Below are 17,434 nucleotides of genomic sequence, written 5' to 3'. Positions count from 1 at the left end.
TTCTTTGATAGGATTCTTTCTTTTGTGCTGCCCTAACCCCGCAAAACACCATCTTACCCTATCTTAACATCTCACAGTCTTTAATGTATTTATTCCCACAGGAGGCCTGTAAAGTGAGAGTCGCTGTCACCCTGTTTGACTCATGGGAACTGAAACTGGAAGACACATCTGCACAGTCAAGCAAGGCAATGCTCAAGTCACCTCCCTCCCCAGCTCCCACATCATCTGCACTGCCTAACGTTAATTCAGTGCTGGTTTCTGATTTGAATTAGTGGGCAAGGGAAGATAATTCATGCCACGGGCCACTGCTAATGCCAAGGTTAGCAGTGCTTGCTTGTGTCTATGCTAAACTATCCTCAGCTTCCCAGTAAGCCATGTATTCCTAAACTATGTATTCCTAGAGGTAGTCTAAGATATGCAACACCTACCATCAGTTTTGTGTGTGAAAAAAATATCTCCTTTGTAAACTAGAGCTTAACTATCACTTCACATAACCTGAACTAACATTACCCCCAAATCCTACAGAAAACAACAATAACTAAGTTTTGGGACCACCACAGGTGGCTGATAAGAGACCCAAGGCAAGGTCCTGGCCCACCTACTTGAGAGGTGGTGGAATCTGAACCACTTGGCTGTCATGGCACTCCAGAATGCGGTCCCTCTTCCTGGCATGTGGCCAGATGGCCCTCAAGAGCTGCCAGGGAGGAACAACACCCCCCAGCCAACCCCACTCCTTCACCTGGGAAACGATGTTACACCAAGTCTTAACATTGACCTAGGAGGCAGGGGTTTCTCTCTAGAGATGATGTATATTATATAACTGAAAAGATTACATGATCAACCTAAAGTCATGCCAGAGGCTTCTGACGGACACCTAGGACTTCTCAGTTCCTTAATTATTAAAAGTTAATGTTCACCCCAGAGCAGCCCTGCCAGCTGTTACAAAGCACACATGGCTGAAGACTACAAGGAGGAAGTGCTTCCTGACTACTGGGAAATTGTGGCTTTCCAAGCACCAACACTCATCATCTGCAAGCCATGTGGCTATGCATGGGGGCACCTGGTGTCCTCCCTGCCAGCCAAGTGCTGCCAGTGCTCAGTTGGCATTGAAAAGGAGGTTGCGCTTCATCAAAGTCACCCATGTTGATCTAACGGCAGAGCTCCCCTTACTTCATCTGGCAGGTATACAACTAATTTTCTGTCTGTCTCATGAGATCGCAGGAACATGTGACATATGACATAACAACTGTATCTCTTTATAATATAAGTGATGTGCTCAAAAGTGAGTCACAATCATTGCTAATGACTGATGATGGCTACAACGTCTCAGCTGATATAATTGAATAAATTCCACATAGCTAAACATAACTGATATATTTCTATATCACAACACTTCAAATAAGGGGCTGTTTAAGGATATTTACTCTGCCTTTTATTTTTTTTTAATTTATTGTTTACTGAAAGTGAGGTGTGGACAGCCACAGAAGGTGAAGTGAATGTGAACTTCATTTGTTCATGAAGCTGATAAAATTGTTCTTGTTTTATCCACACATTGTAGACAATGGTTATCTTAAAAGCCGTACACTATACACATAATGTAACACAAAAAGTGGGCTATATTGCCAGACACCAAGAAAACACAACCTCCAACACCAACCAGTATGTTACAGAACTTCTATCTGAGTTCAGCAAACTAAAGTTGATGAAACCCCATAGAAGTTACACTAGTTTCATACTGAACACTGTAATGAACACCCTTTTCTATTTTAAATATTTCTAAACATTGAAAAGAAAGTGCGTTTTGATAGACAGCATAGTTTAATTTCATTCTTTAATAACAAGTAAGCAAAAATTGGGGCACTTCACACTGAAGATATTTTAAATATAAGCTTTTTATAGTAAGAGGGTAGATTTTCCCTCTAAAATAGAGAAAGATCATTTGCATTTGAAAACAAGTCATAAAGATATGTGCGTCCAGACTTAATTCCAAATCTACTTACTAACCACAGAATCACAGAATTTCTAGGTTGGAAGAGACCTCAAGATCATCGAGTCCAACCTCTGACCTAACGCTAACAGTCCCCACTAAACCATATCTCTAAGCTCTACATCTAAACGTCTTTTAAAGACCTCCAGGGATGGTGACTCCACCACTTCCCTGGGCAGCCTGTTCCAATGTCTAACAACCCTTTCAGTAAAGTTCTTCCTAACATCCAGCCTAAAACTCCCCTGGCACAACTTAAGCCCATTCCCCCTCGTCCTGTCACCAGGCACGTGGGAGAATAGACCAACCCCCACCTCGCTACAGCCTCCTTTAAGGTATCTGTAAAGAGCAATAAGGTCACCCCTGAGCCTCCTTTTCTCCAGGCTGAACAAGCCCAGCTCCCTCAGCCGCTCCTCGTAGGACTTGTTCTCCAGGCCCCTCACCAGCTTCGTCGCCCTTCTCTGGACCCGCTCAAGCACCTCCATGTCCTTCTTGTAGCGAGGGGCCCAAAACTGAACACAGTACTCAAGGTGCATCCTCACCAGAGCCAAGTACAGGGGGACGATCACCTCCCTAGCCCTGCTGGCCACACTGTTTCTTACGCAAGCTTTTTTCTTTTTTTTTTTTTTTTTTTTTTTCTTTTTGATGTTTCAGCTTTTATTTGCAAATTCATCTGTACATTCTCACTTGGTCGTTGAGACCCTTTCCATTGTCTTCAGGGTTGGTTTGGGTTTTTTTGGTTTGGTTTGGCTTTGGTTTAATAGATAATCCTTAAACCAAAATCAAAAACCCATGGAGGAAAAATGTGTTATTGGAACATAAGCTTATCTAGTATTTCTTCTCTTTCTGTGATGTCCTTTAGTTTTCAGTTAAAAAAAAATATATATATATATATATATATATATATAAAACTACTTCTAATTGCAAATTCAGTCATCTTCATTCATCAGAATTAAGCATAGGCTTTGAAGTTAATTTGGGAGCACACTGCCGGGTTAACACCACAGAAACAAAAGTAATAATAAAAGCAAGGATTGTAAAACTACAGTTCCTACCTTCCTACCAAACAAACAATATATTTATTTATTTCCATGTTTCAGGCAGCACTGATACAGCCTGATACATTTTGTACTGCTTTTTATATACATGCACATTTAAGTTTTTATATTAAGGTTTTGTTATTAGATAGATCTCAGTCTGACCATATATTATAGATATTTCAAGCAATGTTTTTTGTAGTCTGTGTCAGTGTGGGACTAAGCACAACAAAATACGCATTAAAATCTTGACTACTACTGTAACAAACTCATTTACACTGCAAGTAGTTCCTGCCAATCTCTGAGATATACTGGCCACAAATTCCCGTATTTTATGAAACAGAGACTCCCTTTGAGTTATGAATTCAGGACTAATACAAAGCCAACAGCCTATCCTGCACATGTCAAGATACTGTCATTCAGGTGACTGCTGGCCTCTTGACTCCTTGACTTCTAGAAACTTTGAACCAGTTCATTTAGTAGTGCACAAAAGAACTCAGATAGAAAAACATATGTAGGTCTGGACTAGACATGCAGGCAAGACTTTGTGTACTAGGTCTTGGTCAAGTATTGTAATTTTCAATTTAGGGCTCTTGAATGCTATGAGTACATGTAGTTAAATACCCCCTAACAGTATAAATAAACAAATAAAAGTAAGGGTCATGAAAAATGACATTATGGCTGTATTTTTCAATATTAAAACCCATGATTTCATTAATAAAAGATGTGTATGTGCATGTATATTTCTATTTCTATATATGCATGGATAGTGCATGCATCAGTATTAGCCAAAAGACATCAAAATAAATACAGATTAAAGCTAAAAGATTCATTTTGATAGGAGGCAATTAAGATGGCTGGCAAGCCTTATTTACACATTTCCTGTGTTTTTATATATTTAAAGAAACATCAAAGGCTTTTAACAAGAAAATTATATTCTCACAGCCATGAAGTATACTCTTTTGATTACATTACAGTGGCTGTACAATACAACTTCTTTGCTTGCTGACAATGGGTTTTGCTATGTTAATTAAATAAGTAATGTGTCTGTGATCTTTATTCATTAAAATTAATGCAATAATATCTATGCTGTAGGCTCATATTGCACTCAATCTGGCAAGCTGAATGAAATGGCTTCACTGGAGTTACCCTAAGCTTATTCTTGATGTAACACAGAGCTCTGACAGGAGTTTCTGTGAGAAATTGGTTTACCCTTGCATCTCTTGATATTATTCCCTGTCAGCAGCTTGAATGTCTTTGGAGGAGATGAACATGCCCCATATTAGCTGACGCTACAAAGTGCAAGTCACCACTTGTTGTAAGGCACAGGGCAAAAGACAGTGGGGCCCGCGTGTGATGGAGGACATGCAGCATCACCGCCAAGATCTGTAGTCCAGCCAGGGGCGAAAGCTGTTGGCTGGAAAAAGCCCAAAGGGTGGCACTGAGTACAGCTTGTTCTTTCTAGTAACAGGGCTTAAACCAAACGGTAGAAATTTTCTGCATGAAAGTGGAGATTTGCCAGCCTCTGGGATTATCTCCCAGAGAAGTAGGAACTGCCATGCTCTGGCTTTCCCTTCTGAAAAGCTGATCTTCATGATCTACCATGAGTGTACAACAGGTGACAATCCTTCACCGGCAGTCAAACACACTGCATGAAATTCAAGAAACTTGCTGCTATGGTTTTAAGATTGCCTAGTCCAATTCACCTTATACTGCCACCAAAAGTAGTCTTTTCAGCAACTCCCTGGGCACTGGATGAGAATTTCCTGAATAGGACCAAACAGCAGAAAGACATATGATTATTAATATTATTGTCCTGTTAACTAGGTTACCATGTTACTGCTGAAACATGGGAAAAAGGAAAAACACAAACTACTTTTGATTTATCGATATATCCATATTTTATATAAAATCAGTTCAAACATGGTGGAAAAAGAAAATGAACCTTAAAGTAAAAAGACTAATTACTATTTAGGAAACAGGCAGATGACCCAGACATCTCTAGTAGTATGACTCAGAGCACTATTTTTATATTTGTATTATTTAGCATCTAAAGACCATAACTGAGAGTCCTTTTCTGCTAAGAACTCACATTAAGTACTCAGAAATTATCTTACCTTCCATGATCAATTTTCTATTAAAAAAAAAATCATTACATTTTTACTTGTAAATTGCCATCTTTTTATTCAATATAACCCTCCCAAAATCCAAATACCTAATACAAAAAATATGAATAGAAACTCTTTAACCAACATGGATTTTTTTGGAGGAGAGCAAATACTTTCCATGATTTTCAAGGACTGGCAGATAAACGAATTTCTCCTGGTGTGTAGGGAAGAAAATGACATTAACTTTTCCTCTAACTTTTTCCTCCATATATATTAAAATAGAAATCTTTTAAGAGATTAAACAGACAAGAAGGCAGGTATTTTTATCTTCCAGAATTTAGAGACAGGAAACCAAGGCATGGGCAGATTTAGTAGTTTCTTACAGAGAAGAAATATTTGCAAATTAAATGGGACTGAGGTCCTGTAGTGGGTTTACGTGGCAAGGTTTTGGTAGCAGGGGGCTATAGGGGTGGTTTCTGTGAGAAAGATCTAGAAGTTGCCCCATGTTTGGGAAGGGCCCCATTGTTTTCCAGATCTGAGCCAATAAGCAATGTTGTTTGCGCCTCTGTGAGAGCATATTTAAGACAGGGAAAAAAACGCTGCGCCAGACAGCAGCCAGGAGAGTCAAGGGAGTGAGAAACAGCCTGCAGGTGCCAAGGTCAGTGTAGAGGGAGGGGGAGAGGTGCTCCAGGTGCCGGAGCAGAAGTCCCCTGCGGCCTGTGGTGAGGACCATGGTGAAGCAGGATGTCCCCCTGCAGCCCATGGAGTACCACGGTGGAGCAGGGTTCCACGCTGCAGCCTGTGGAGGAGACCACGGTGGAGCAGGTGGCCCTGCACCGACGGAGGCTGCCGCCTGTGGAAGACCCCTGCTGGAGCAGATTCCGGGCCGGACCTGTAGCCCGTGGAGAGGAGACCACGCAGGAGCAGGTGACCTGGCAGGAGCTGCTGCCCGTAGGGGAGCCAGGTTGGAGCAGTTTGCTCCTGAGGGATGGACCCCGTGGTACGGACCCATATCTGGAGCAGTTCTGGAAGAGCTGCAGCCTGTGGGAAGCCCACGCTGGATCAGTTCATCAAGGACTGCATCCCGTGGGTGGGACCCCACAGCACAGGGGACGAGAGTGACAGAGAAGGAGCGGCAGAGAAGAAGTGCTGTAGACTGACCATAACCCCCATTCCCCCGTTCCCCTGCGCTGCTCGGGGGGAGGAGGTGGAAGAGGGTGGATGGGGGGAAGGTGCTTTTGGTTTGCTTTTTCCTTTGTTTTCTCACTTCTCTCGCTTGTTAGTTGTAGGCAATAAATCTTACTATCTCCTTATGCCGTCTGTTTTGCCCGTTACAATAATTATTGTGTGATTTTCTCGTCCTTATCTCAATCCTTGAGCCCTTTTCACATATTTTCTCCCCATTCCTCTTTGAGGAGGGGGAGTGAGAGAGCAGCTGTGGTGGAGCTCAGCTGCCCACTCGAGCAGAACCACGACAGGTCCCCGGGCTTTAGAGGTCCAAAGTCTTCAAGTGAATTTTGTTAAAGAACAACAGCCCCAAAAAACTCATATTGTAAAGCAGTAACTGAAATTAAATGTCATTCATCTATAATTGTATTTATATTTGCCTTATGTTGAAGTATTTACAATTCATTGCTAAGGACTTGTTTCTTTCTTCCTACACTCAGTAAGGGAAAAAGTTTATAGTCACACCACAGACCGTAAAGTTAGCTTCCTGCTCTAAGTCACCTCTGGAGGTAAATATCCCTTCAAGAACTGTAGAGGGGCACTCAAGTTTTGTGAGCTTTTGTGAAAACTCACCTTTGCTACCTAACCTAATTATTTCTACTATTTTCATACCAAACATGTAAAACTAATTTTAGGATGCCCAAGAAATAAAGGCCATACAAGACATTAACTATTACGGAAGTCTTAAGCATTAAGTACTATTACAAACAGATGCAATCCAGACAAAACACTAATTAAGGAAGGTCCCTTGAAAGCAAACAGCCAGCAGTAGATATATAGTGTCTGTCCATTGAGCCATGTGATTACTCTTTAATAGAAAGTTTATAAAGCACTAAAGAGGCAATAGGAAAGAGGATATATTAATCTAACCAAAGATTAAAAGATATTTATATTGTGATTAATCTGCATTATTTTTAGGACAAACTAGCCTAGGCTATATACTAATACTGCATATATATTTAGTGATTATTTTTAAAGGGTTTTATTAGTTTTTCCTCATCAAAGTAATTGAAAGCATCAGAGATAACCTAACAATCTTTCAAGAATACAGACTTTCATTTCTACAAAGAAACAAAATATGAAGGATGTATATTTTAACTGATGGGAATTGATGATACTGACGACAAATGTCAACAACATTTATGGATTTCTGTTAAAGTTTACATGATTTTCTTTTTCTAATCAATGTTAACCCACTGAAGATAAGAAATAGCATGAGTTTTCTCACAGAAAATAACAAAAATGAAGAAATTGGATGATAAAGCTGTGCAAAACTCTTGGAGATTGATCCAACCCTACTGAATGCAGTAGATATTTTTCCATTTCCTTCAATGGGTTTTAGATTAAGACCTTAGTACTGAGGACTCAAAAGAGACAAATTAGATTGTCCAGTAAGCATTAGTAAAACCTTCATTAAGCAGTACTCTAATTGCCAGATCTGTAAATGGAATAGGTAGTAAAGAATACTGGTTACAGGATCATACTTACAGTTCGTCTAATTAGTGGACACCAATAACAAATCCTTTGGAAGAATCATCCTTTATAAATCTCAGATGCGTGCATCCATTGATTGCACTGTAACTGGAATTCAGCAGGTGATCTTTTGGTACACAAGCTGATAGCCATCTTATTCAACTATCTATTAGGCTGATAACCTTTTTATCTGTCTATTACAATATAAAATTTATTTATTTTTTTCTTATTCCTGGACTTACTCAACATATTTTATCCTACTAGACCTCTTTCTTTGCTGTATCCTTACCAATAAGAACCAAAGGATTTGAATGAGCTAAAGCAAGGAGTAGAGTTTTCCTTTACTCATTTTAGATTTGTCACAATTTAATTTTATTGGTCATCAGGGAAACAATATGTAAGAGAATCCAAAATATTTTTCAATAGCCTTCAGTATTCCCTATTTCATCCTCTGTTCTCCCATATAATTTCTTGTTCTTTTTTTTTCTAAATAATAAAAATCTTTCTTCTCTTCTTCAGATAGGAATCTTTTCATGTAGAGATCTTTCCTTTTTTCCTGTCATTCTCTTTCTTCTTTCCTTAATAGCTTGCTGGATCAGGAGTGACCAAAAGCAGACACATTATTCATACTCAATATGAGAGTTATCAGTAGTAAAGCAAGTGTTACACAAGAAATGCTAAACAATGTTTTGCATTCCTTTTACAATATGCATTTCAGCTTTCTTCTGCTGTGCACTGAGCGAATACTTTGATTGAGCTTTTCCGTAATAATAGGCAAGAGATTTGTGATAGTAGCTGCTGCTCTGTTGGAAACATATAGGAAACATTCAGATTTTATCTTCCAAAGTGTTACCACATATTTTTCTAAAATTACAGATGATACCATATAACCCTGACTGGTGATCTTTGATGGTCCTTTTAAAGTATATTTCAGTTTGGGTATTCCAAAATAAATCTGTGTTATCTTCAAGTAAGCAGCATTTACAGATCATTAAAAAATATATTAATATTAAAAACAAACAAACAAACAAACAAACAAAAAAACAACACCTTTGAAAACATCTACCATCTCATATTATGTTTGAATCACATTATGTTTTCTATGTTTAGCATTAGAAATAACTGGAATATTTTCTCTTGATAGCTGCATATGTATGTGAGTAAAAGCATATATATGTAGAGGCAGACATATGCAATGTACACAAACACATGCACAAATACTAAATATGACATATATGCAGAGAAAAGGAGAGACTGCCAGTGAACTTGATTTAACATTAGTGCTAGCACACTGACTTCAGCTATGGAACCCCACAAATAACATCTAATAGAAAGTTGACAGCCAAACCTTCTCTGTTTTGTTAGAGGAGATTAGATGTTGAGTAAAATAAACTCTATGTGTAGAAAATATGCAGATCTTATTGACAGATTGATACACAGACATCTCTTTACACACACAACTTGCAGAAAAGGAAATGTCATGTATTTCCAGTTATGTCATTCTAAGATGAGCAAAGGTGAAACTTCCTGGGGGGTGGGGATGGGGAAATTTAAACTTGGGAGAAGACAGCCATAAGGCATTGAAGAGAAGTTGAGGATACAGGAATGCCAAGGTGCTATACAGTGACAGCCGTGCTCTGCTCCCATCCTGAAATTCTGTGCACCGAACTGTAATCTGACAGACACAGGGCTAAAACTGTTGCCAGGGACCAGTGCCACACAAAAGCATCTAGGCTAAACACATCCCTCTTCTGACACAGTGGCTCCATCCCAAGGTTTTCATCATACTGAGAGATCTTCTTGGTGTAGAAATTATCCTTGTGACGTATGATCCACTAAGCTCAGAGTCAAATCCAGCAGAAGTACACTGCCAAATAGATGTAGGCATGGACAAAAGTAGATGTGAGCCCCTTACACCATTCAGGTACAGTAATTCAGTTTGAGGCAATTGGTCTGGGAATCCCAACAGGTCACTAGCATTTAAACTCACTCCTAGCATCACCTGGAGTAGTCTTTCCATGTGTATTATAAAGATGTATGTTACTATGACTTCATTTTCCTTGAAACAGTCTAAACTTTTGGCTGGGACTGAGTTTGCTGAAATTGTTACTGACTGTTCAAGCACACACTATCAGGAGGAACTTAATAGGTGAAACAGAGATATTGAGGTTCTACACAGCAGTTGCACTATCATTGTAAGAGGAATCCTTACAAAAGGATTTTGTCTGCCTTTTCTAAAATTACCAATGGGAGACATTCTTTCTCTCATGTTCCTACCCACTTATTTTATGAAGAAGTACCTCAGTATACCTCAAGTGAGAGGTCAGGTCTTGCTGTGCAACTAAAAACAGGCTTGTAGATGTAAAGATGACAGGCCTTGCTCTGAAGACAGTAAGCATGTTAAAAAAAAATAAATAGAGCAGTAGAGTTAGGAACTGGAATAACTTGGAATGTCTCAGTCTTGCCAGTGAAAAACACAGAAAAGTAATATATAAATATACCCCATCTCATGAAAAACAGGAGCTACATCACCAATGACTATATACTTAAACACTTTCTCAACCCTTGTTTTAACCCATTTTGCTAGTCTTCATCTTCTTGCTCTTTCATAATGTACCATTCCTCAAGGCTAAATGAAGGTCCTAGAGCACAATGGACCAGGGAACAGAAAAACTTCCTGATGCCTCTGGCCATCCAGTTAGCAAGTATTACTACCCCTTGTTTGCTTGCTAGCTGTATAGACTGTGTAGGTCTTCTTGTTGCATTAATTAGGTTTCTGTCTTTCTTTTTAGAAGCTATGCTGGCCACTTCCTAAATTACACAGAAAACTAAAAATAAAATCTAGCACATTAGCAGAAATGTGAATGTTTCATTTTCTCCTTTTCTCCCTTTACATCCCTAATCATAATCTATGTGGGGAATTACTTAAGTTGATGCTATGACTATGGTAGGACATGCCTATGTGCTGTTCTTATAAACATGAAATTTATAAGCACAGAAGACAGTAAAACTGATGCCCTTGATTCATTTGTTCAGACCTAGTTATTGAAGCATAAATAGCATGCTATATAACACCATTAAATGGCCCAGAACTACCTGTAATGCACAGGTACTGTGAGACCTAGAAAAACAAGACTACCCACCATTAAAACAGCTAGATCTTCTTGGTCTTATACAGCTCTTACAAATAACACAGGATTTTCCGCTTTTGCAATAGGACAGAGCTCCATATGCAAATCCCTCAGGGGAACATGCAAAGTTTGAATATTGTAATTAATAAAACACAACCTTTCATCTTCATTCTTTTCCCCTCCTCCCCCTCAAAAGAGCTTTCTTACAAATATTAATTAATTTTAAGCTATCACAAGTAAAATTATTTGCTGCGTTTTAGCTGTTTTTCTTTTAAGAATATGAAAACAAAATAACAGTATATGAAAAATAATAGGTTAAATGATCCTTCCTGAGTCACTGTGGTCCATCATATCATATTTAATTACAATTTAAAATAAAAAAAGCATACTCTTTAACTGATAGAACATAATAGCTGCTTTGGTGCTGCTGTAGATGTGCATGGTAAGGACTTAAAGAAACATGCGGATTACTGACCTGACAGGACATAGCTATAATCCAAAACAGCCATTATGGTCTCTATTGTAAATTCTTCTTATTTCATGGAGCCTTGACACAACGGATGGCAACAAGATAGAGGTTTATAATAGAAATGCTGATACAACCTTATCTATAGCTGTGCAAATGGTGACGCTATAATTAAACTTTACAATTTGAGCACCACTAGATAAGTTGCTAGTTTTTAATCATATTAATCAGATCTGGGATGTCTCAATTGTCATATATTATCATGCTGCATGCACTAAAAACAATAAGATTCCCAGCCACTAAAGATCATAGCTATTATGAAACACAAAAGTATATCCTAACACTTCTCTGTAAGTGCAAAAAATACCGAATGAGAACCTCAGTCAATTACCCATTTTTTTGTTTTGTTTTCTAATGCATGGATTTGACATAATGGCCACAGAAAGTACTCTGAATACATTACAAGAATATCACTGAATAGGAAAAAAAAAAAAATGCTTCATTAAGTTCTGCTGTGTGCTTCAATTTTTCCTGTCAGCAGTAAAACAAGTCTACTGTCTTCAGTGACAGCAGCAGTCAGAAGCCCGCTCTTTCAGAGGGAGGCACCGAGATTATTCTCCATGTGCTGCTGCTGCTGTGGTAAAAGAAGCTGACTTCCCAGAGCTACCAAAGAGTAGGTGACCAAACCCTCATTGCTTCAGTGGTCTGAGATTTGGAGTCTGGGAAAGTTTAATGTAAATATTTCTCTTCATCTATCCAAGTGATTTACAGTTTTATTTCAGCAAGGAAAGTTTCCTCTTAAAGAAGCTATATTGGCTGCAAAAGGAATGGATATTGCATTGGAGCTGAAACCTATTTTTACTGAGTGGTTGTCGCTAACTACAGCAATGAAATTAAACTATAAATAAAGCTTGGTGCTTATCATTCTGTACTACTCTAAATTTGCAAATCCTTGCAGCCAGCATGCCAGTTTACACGTATCCAATGATATATTCCCACACTGTTAATGCCTACACTTTTGCAGAATGGGTTTTATAACACTTTCTCTGGACAGTATTGGTCTCCTTGAGATAGGTAGCACAGGTATGCAGCATGTGTGCCACAAGAAATGTGTGTCAGGAATTAAAGGGAAAGAATGTGCCTGTAATCATGTGTGACAGAGCAGAGCATGCCATGGACATTTCTGAAAATTACAAGAGCTGTAGCAATGCATAGGAGTTGCCGTAGTGTTATTCTGACCCCTGAAGGATGGAAACAGAGTTAACTGCATAGCTGTTTTTTTCCAATTTACTCACTATACTCCATGAATGTCAAACTCTAAACTGCATTAGCTGGATTTATTTATTTATTGGGTTTGCCCAGACTTATCCTCAAGAAATATGAAAATATTCATGAACTAACGCTAAAGGAACTTTAAAATACTGATGTTTTCAGGGAAGCAGAAGAAAAAGAAATATTTTTCAGGGCAGTGTTAAAAACACTGAGATAGTACATTAAATGTGATAAAGAGTAGGTATGAAGAGATCATGTTTATCAAGAGATGTAAAAGCCACTCTGCCCTAGCCTCTTTGAAAGTGTAAAGGTGTTTAGTGAAATTCTGCTAGAATGAATCCAGAGTGAAATGGGGTAGGACATAGGCCAGCGATGATAAGATCACTCATTTCAGCTGCGTTAAGATTTCAGCAGGCTTACACTTTTCAGAAAATGTATCCATGGGGCCTCAGCAGTGCTTTTGAGAGCTTATCTGTCTTCAAGGAGTCTTATTTTTTTTCTTTCCTCAGAACAGATGAAAATAGTGATTTATGACTCTAAAGTGGGTATTAGAATAAAGGCTACCCGGATCCTGCTCTCTTTGCGGACAATTCAGGAAGAAAGTCCACCTGAGTTGAACCTATGAGACTCCTGGCACACCTTTGCCTTCACCTACTTGCTTCTGAGATGCTTGCAACGTCTTAACGGGCTACCGTTCCCCCAGCTTTAATGCTAGGTCCTCCCTTTAGATCCTTTTGTGAACATAACAGGTCGATTAGGCCGCTGTATCTGGCAACACTTGGGGTTTTTTGCTGTTGTTTTTGAGCGGGATGGGAAGAAAAAACCCGTCCCCGTCTCGGCCTCGCGGACAGGACGAGGGGCCAGCGGTGTTCCTCTCGGATGCAGGCGAGGGAGGGAGGGGGATCAGCCTAAATTTCGGCCGCCTTCCTGCCCCGTTCTGCTGCCGCCTCGCACCGCAGGCCCGGGGTGCCGGTGACCTTGCCGGGGATCAGGCAGCCGGCTCTGCCCTTGCGGGAGCTTTTCGGGAGCCCCCTCGTAGGGAGAGGGCGGCTGCCCCCAAGCTCCCCGTCCCGGGCAAGCCCGGCAGCATCACGCCGGTGCTGGAGGCGGCCCGCAAGAGGCAAGCCCCTGCCGGCACCGAGCGGGGATCTCCCCTCCTCTGCCCGGGTCTCCGCCGCCAGCGTGCCAAAGTTGAGCCAGGTGATCGATGCGCCGTGTGAGCACCTCGTTACACGATCGGCGACTGATGCCACTGATGTAATCAAGTTACATAATCACCGTCTTTTTTTTTTTTTTTTTTTTTCAAATACATCCATCTTCCTACAGAAAGATCTGCATATCTTCTGCCATCCATTATGCATGAAGCCACCAGCAGCACAGAAGGGTATATATTTTCGCATACACTACAGAACTTTAGCATTGCAGTGCCTTGCACTGTACAACGTCATCACTATCGATTCCCTCAACCTTCCCCCATTCCCTCTATCAGAATTGATTTTGCAGAAAAAGATTAGCAAGGTGCACTGCTTGGATCCCTCTAAATCTCTAAAGGCTGAAGTGCTTTCCCTGTGTTTTTAAAAAGACGGTCTTTTCTCTCCTTTTCCTTTCTCGCTTCACACCACAACTAACAGAGGAATTAATTCACACACAGCCCTCAGCCAGATGAATATATGTATGAAATACCGAAGATAGGATCTCTGTTTGCAAATCTTCAACTCCCATGCACGTGGTCTGAGGTTCCAGCAGGTAAGTTGATGGGTGTAAAAAAATATCTTATGGGAGCAGGTGGATGAGAGATTTCTAGGCTAGCAACATATATAATATTTTTCTTCTGTCAGAAAGGGATTTTTTTTCCTTACCGTCTCTCAGTGTAATTTCCTCGCAGGATTTGCAGGAGCAGTTGTAATCCCAAATCACCAGGGGCATTTAACCCCCTTAGCACCAGGACACCATTCCACGATTAATAAGGACTGCCACCTTGAAGTTTAACAACTTGAAAAATGGGATTTGTCTACCTCCATTGCAGCTCTGAAATGCAGCAGAATGCTGCACGGAGTTGAAAACATTTGTTTTAGACGGCGGATGGGATCCGGTCTAATATTTAACAGATTCCATCACGGAGAGCTTCCTTACTATCGCATGCCCTTCTCAGCCAAAATTATTAAGAGAAGAGGGGGGAGGGGTCAAAGAAAAAGAGAAAGAGGAGAAATTAAAGCCTCCTTGCCCGGCACGCTCTCACGGTACTCTCCCAGATACAGAGGGAGCAGAGAAGAGGATTTTTTTTTTTTTTTTTCTGATTTCTGATTTATCACAAGCAGCAGCCGCCGGAATACCTTCTGCAGTTATTTCACTCAAGTGCCAGCAGCGGCCGGATCCCCTCGCACCGGGGCAATGCAGCAAGCACCCAAGTGCCCACCTCAATCACCCGCCACCAAGTTTAGCCACGCCGGGACTCCCGCCCGGATAAAATGACCTTACCCGCGGGAGTCTTCCGAAATATCCCTCCGGTGCGATCCGTCCAGCGAGGCGAGCACCGCTCACTACCACCACCACCACCGCCACCGCCGCCACACTGCGCACTCGGCCGGAGGAGCCCCGCGTTCACTCCCGGGGCTGCTGCTGCGCTGGCCGCGAGTGCCGGGGACGTGGCGCCCATCCATCCGCCGCGGCCGCAGGTAATTCCATACGGACTTCGGCGGCGCCCCCCCGGTCCCCCCGAGTCGCCCCTTCCTTCCTAGTTCAGAAAGTGCCCGCGCCGCCGGCGGGAGGTACCATCCAGGTGCGGCGGCGGGGGGGAGAGGGGGCAGGGGGGTGACCGGCCTGGGGGCCCCCCGCGGGCAGCTCCGCGTCCAGCGCCGCCACCGCCGCCGCCGAGGGCCGGATCCGGGCTGCCGGGCACAAGTATCCGGAGAGCGGCGGTCCGGAGGGGTTTCCTGGTGCCGTGCCGAGCGGGGGGGGAAGCCGGGGGGAGGATGCTTCCCGGGTCCTAGCACCCTCGCCGCCGCGGCAAAAGGGGGGCGGGGGTGATATTGGAGGAAAAAAAAAAAATCTCCAAAGGGAAAGGAAGAAGAAAAAATCGGTTGTCCACTTGCCCCGAATGATGCGAATCCCCAGTGGAAATGACAAGTGATCAGCAAAGAACAGGAGGTCTTGATTGAAAACCACAATCCACCCAAAATATCCTAAGGAGCAAAGGAAGAGAGAGAGAGAGAGGCGAGAGAAACTGCAATGCATAAATGATTCCAGTGTTTCTACAAGACCGGCTCATTTGATTGAATGCATTCTCCGCTCTGCTGCGAGTCATAAAGAAGATACTATTACTGCCACCCCATGGATGCTTCGGTACTCGCCACCGGCGGCTTTGCAAGCATGACTTTGGGAGGCTGATTTTTTTTTTATTTTTTTATTTTTTTAATTTATTGAGGGGGGGAGGAGAGGTGGGGGAGGGCCCTTCGCGGGGATCCACCAGAAACTCCCCGGCAGCGGGGATCTCTCCGCCCGGCGCATCCCGCTGCACCCCCGCAGCGCCGGGGCGCGCTGCGCTTTCCCAGGGACGGGGAGAGCGCCCGGGCAGCGGGGCACGGCTTCGCCTCTGCCCCCTGCCCCTCCCGCTCCCGAAGCCGAGTGTTGTTTCAAAAGAGATGATACATTATCTATTCTTGGATTTTTATAAGGCAAACTGTGGGCCTCGCTGTTGCCATGGGATCTTCTTTGTGCGAACTCTCTGAACTGTGTGGGAACAGTTTTATTTCCTTCCCTTCAGATTCTTCGGTTTTTTTCCTTTTTTTTTTTTTTTTCTTCCCTTCTTCTCTGCTGTAACTCTTCTGAAGATATGCATCAAAATGTAACTGCGTTGTTGCCAATTAAGATTAACAGCAGCTGCAAGGTGCATCTGATTAGGAATGTTAATTACTTCATGAAATAAAGTCATTTGCAGATGTTTATAATACTAAACAAATGTTCTATAAAGTGTAACATACCAGTAGTCCCACAATAAATTTGGCCAAATTCATGCACAAATGTGCGGGGAATTATGCATCCCCTCTTCCATAGCACTAACCTTGCAAATGCACACTCACAGGAAGAGATGCAGAATGTTGCCCTACGTACAGAGAGATGGTTGGGTCTGAGGCATTTCATCCTCTAACAACCTAGCGTGCAGGCTGGAAGCGTGGAGGGGAGGTAGATATCTGAGCAATATGAGCTAAACATGTACTTTTATATGTACACATACATATATATATAATATGCATAAGTGGTATTCTTCCAAGCTGTGACAAAGTACTAGGTATCATTTGGCTATCACAAAGTCAAACCTGTAGGCATAGAGAAGAATCCAAAATACTACGTTTTTTAAAACCCTAACATTTTACAAGACAAGGGAGAAAGAGAAGAAAACCATCCTTTGGGACAGTGTGAATTTATTAAGTCTCATGTTAGAGGATGCAGGATTACTGATAGGCAGATAAAGTGCTGAGCAGAGTCAGAGGGTTGCCAGAGAGCTGGGAGCTGTTGTAGAATAAGTGAGATCATGCACACCCCCACCTCACCTCTCCTTGTTACAACAGAATGGCATTCTTCATTTTGTATTAAAAAAAAAATAAATGAATGCAAAAAAAAAAAAAAAAAAAAAAAAAAAGGTAGTCAAAATTCTATCTTAAAACACAAATATTAATGTGACTGGTTAAACCAAGCATTTAGATACTACTGTGATGAGTGATCTGCATGTGTGGGTA

General features: G+C 41.6%; 1 protein-coding gene across 1 annotated transcript in view; it reads right to left on the bottom strand.

Annotated features, from left to right (window-relative positions):
- Positions 1–15,232, bottom strand: part of IL1RAPL1 (interleukin 1 receptor accessory protein like 1) — a gene marked incomplete at its 3' end in the record, with an annotated part of 758,136 nt that extends 742,904 nt beyond the window's left edge. The window contains exon 1 of the mRNA XM_082779239.1: positions 15,177–15,232. The remainder of the gene's footprint in view (positions 1–15,176) is intronic.
- Between the last annotated feature and the right edge of the window lie 2,202 nt (positions 15,233–17,434).

Source organism: Aythya marila, assembly GCF_965140915.1.
Source record: "Aythya marila genome assembly, chromosome: 1".
NCBI lineage: Eukaryota > Metazoa > Chordata > Aves > Anseriformes > Anatidae > Aythya > Aythya marila.
Note: the sequence above shows the minus strand (reverse complement) of the source record. Positions and strands in the feature narration are given on the sequence as shown.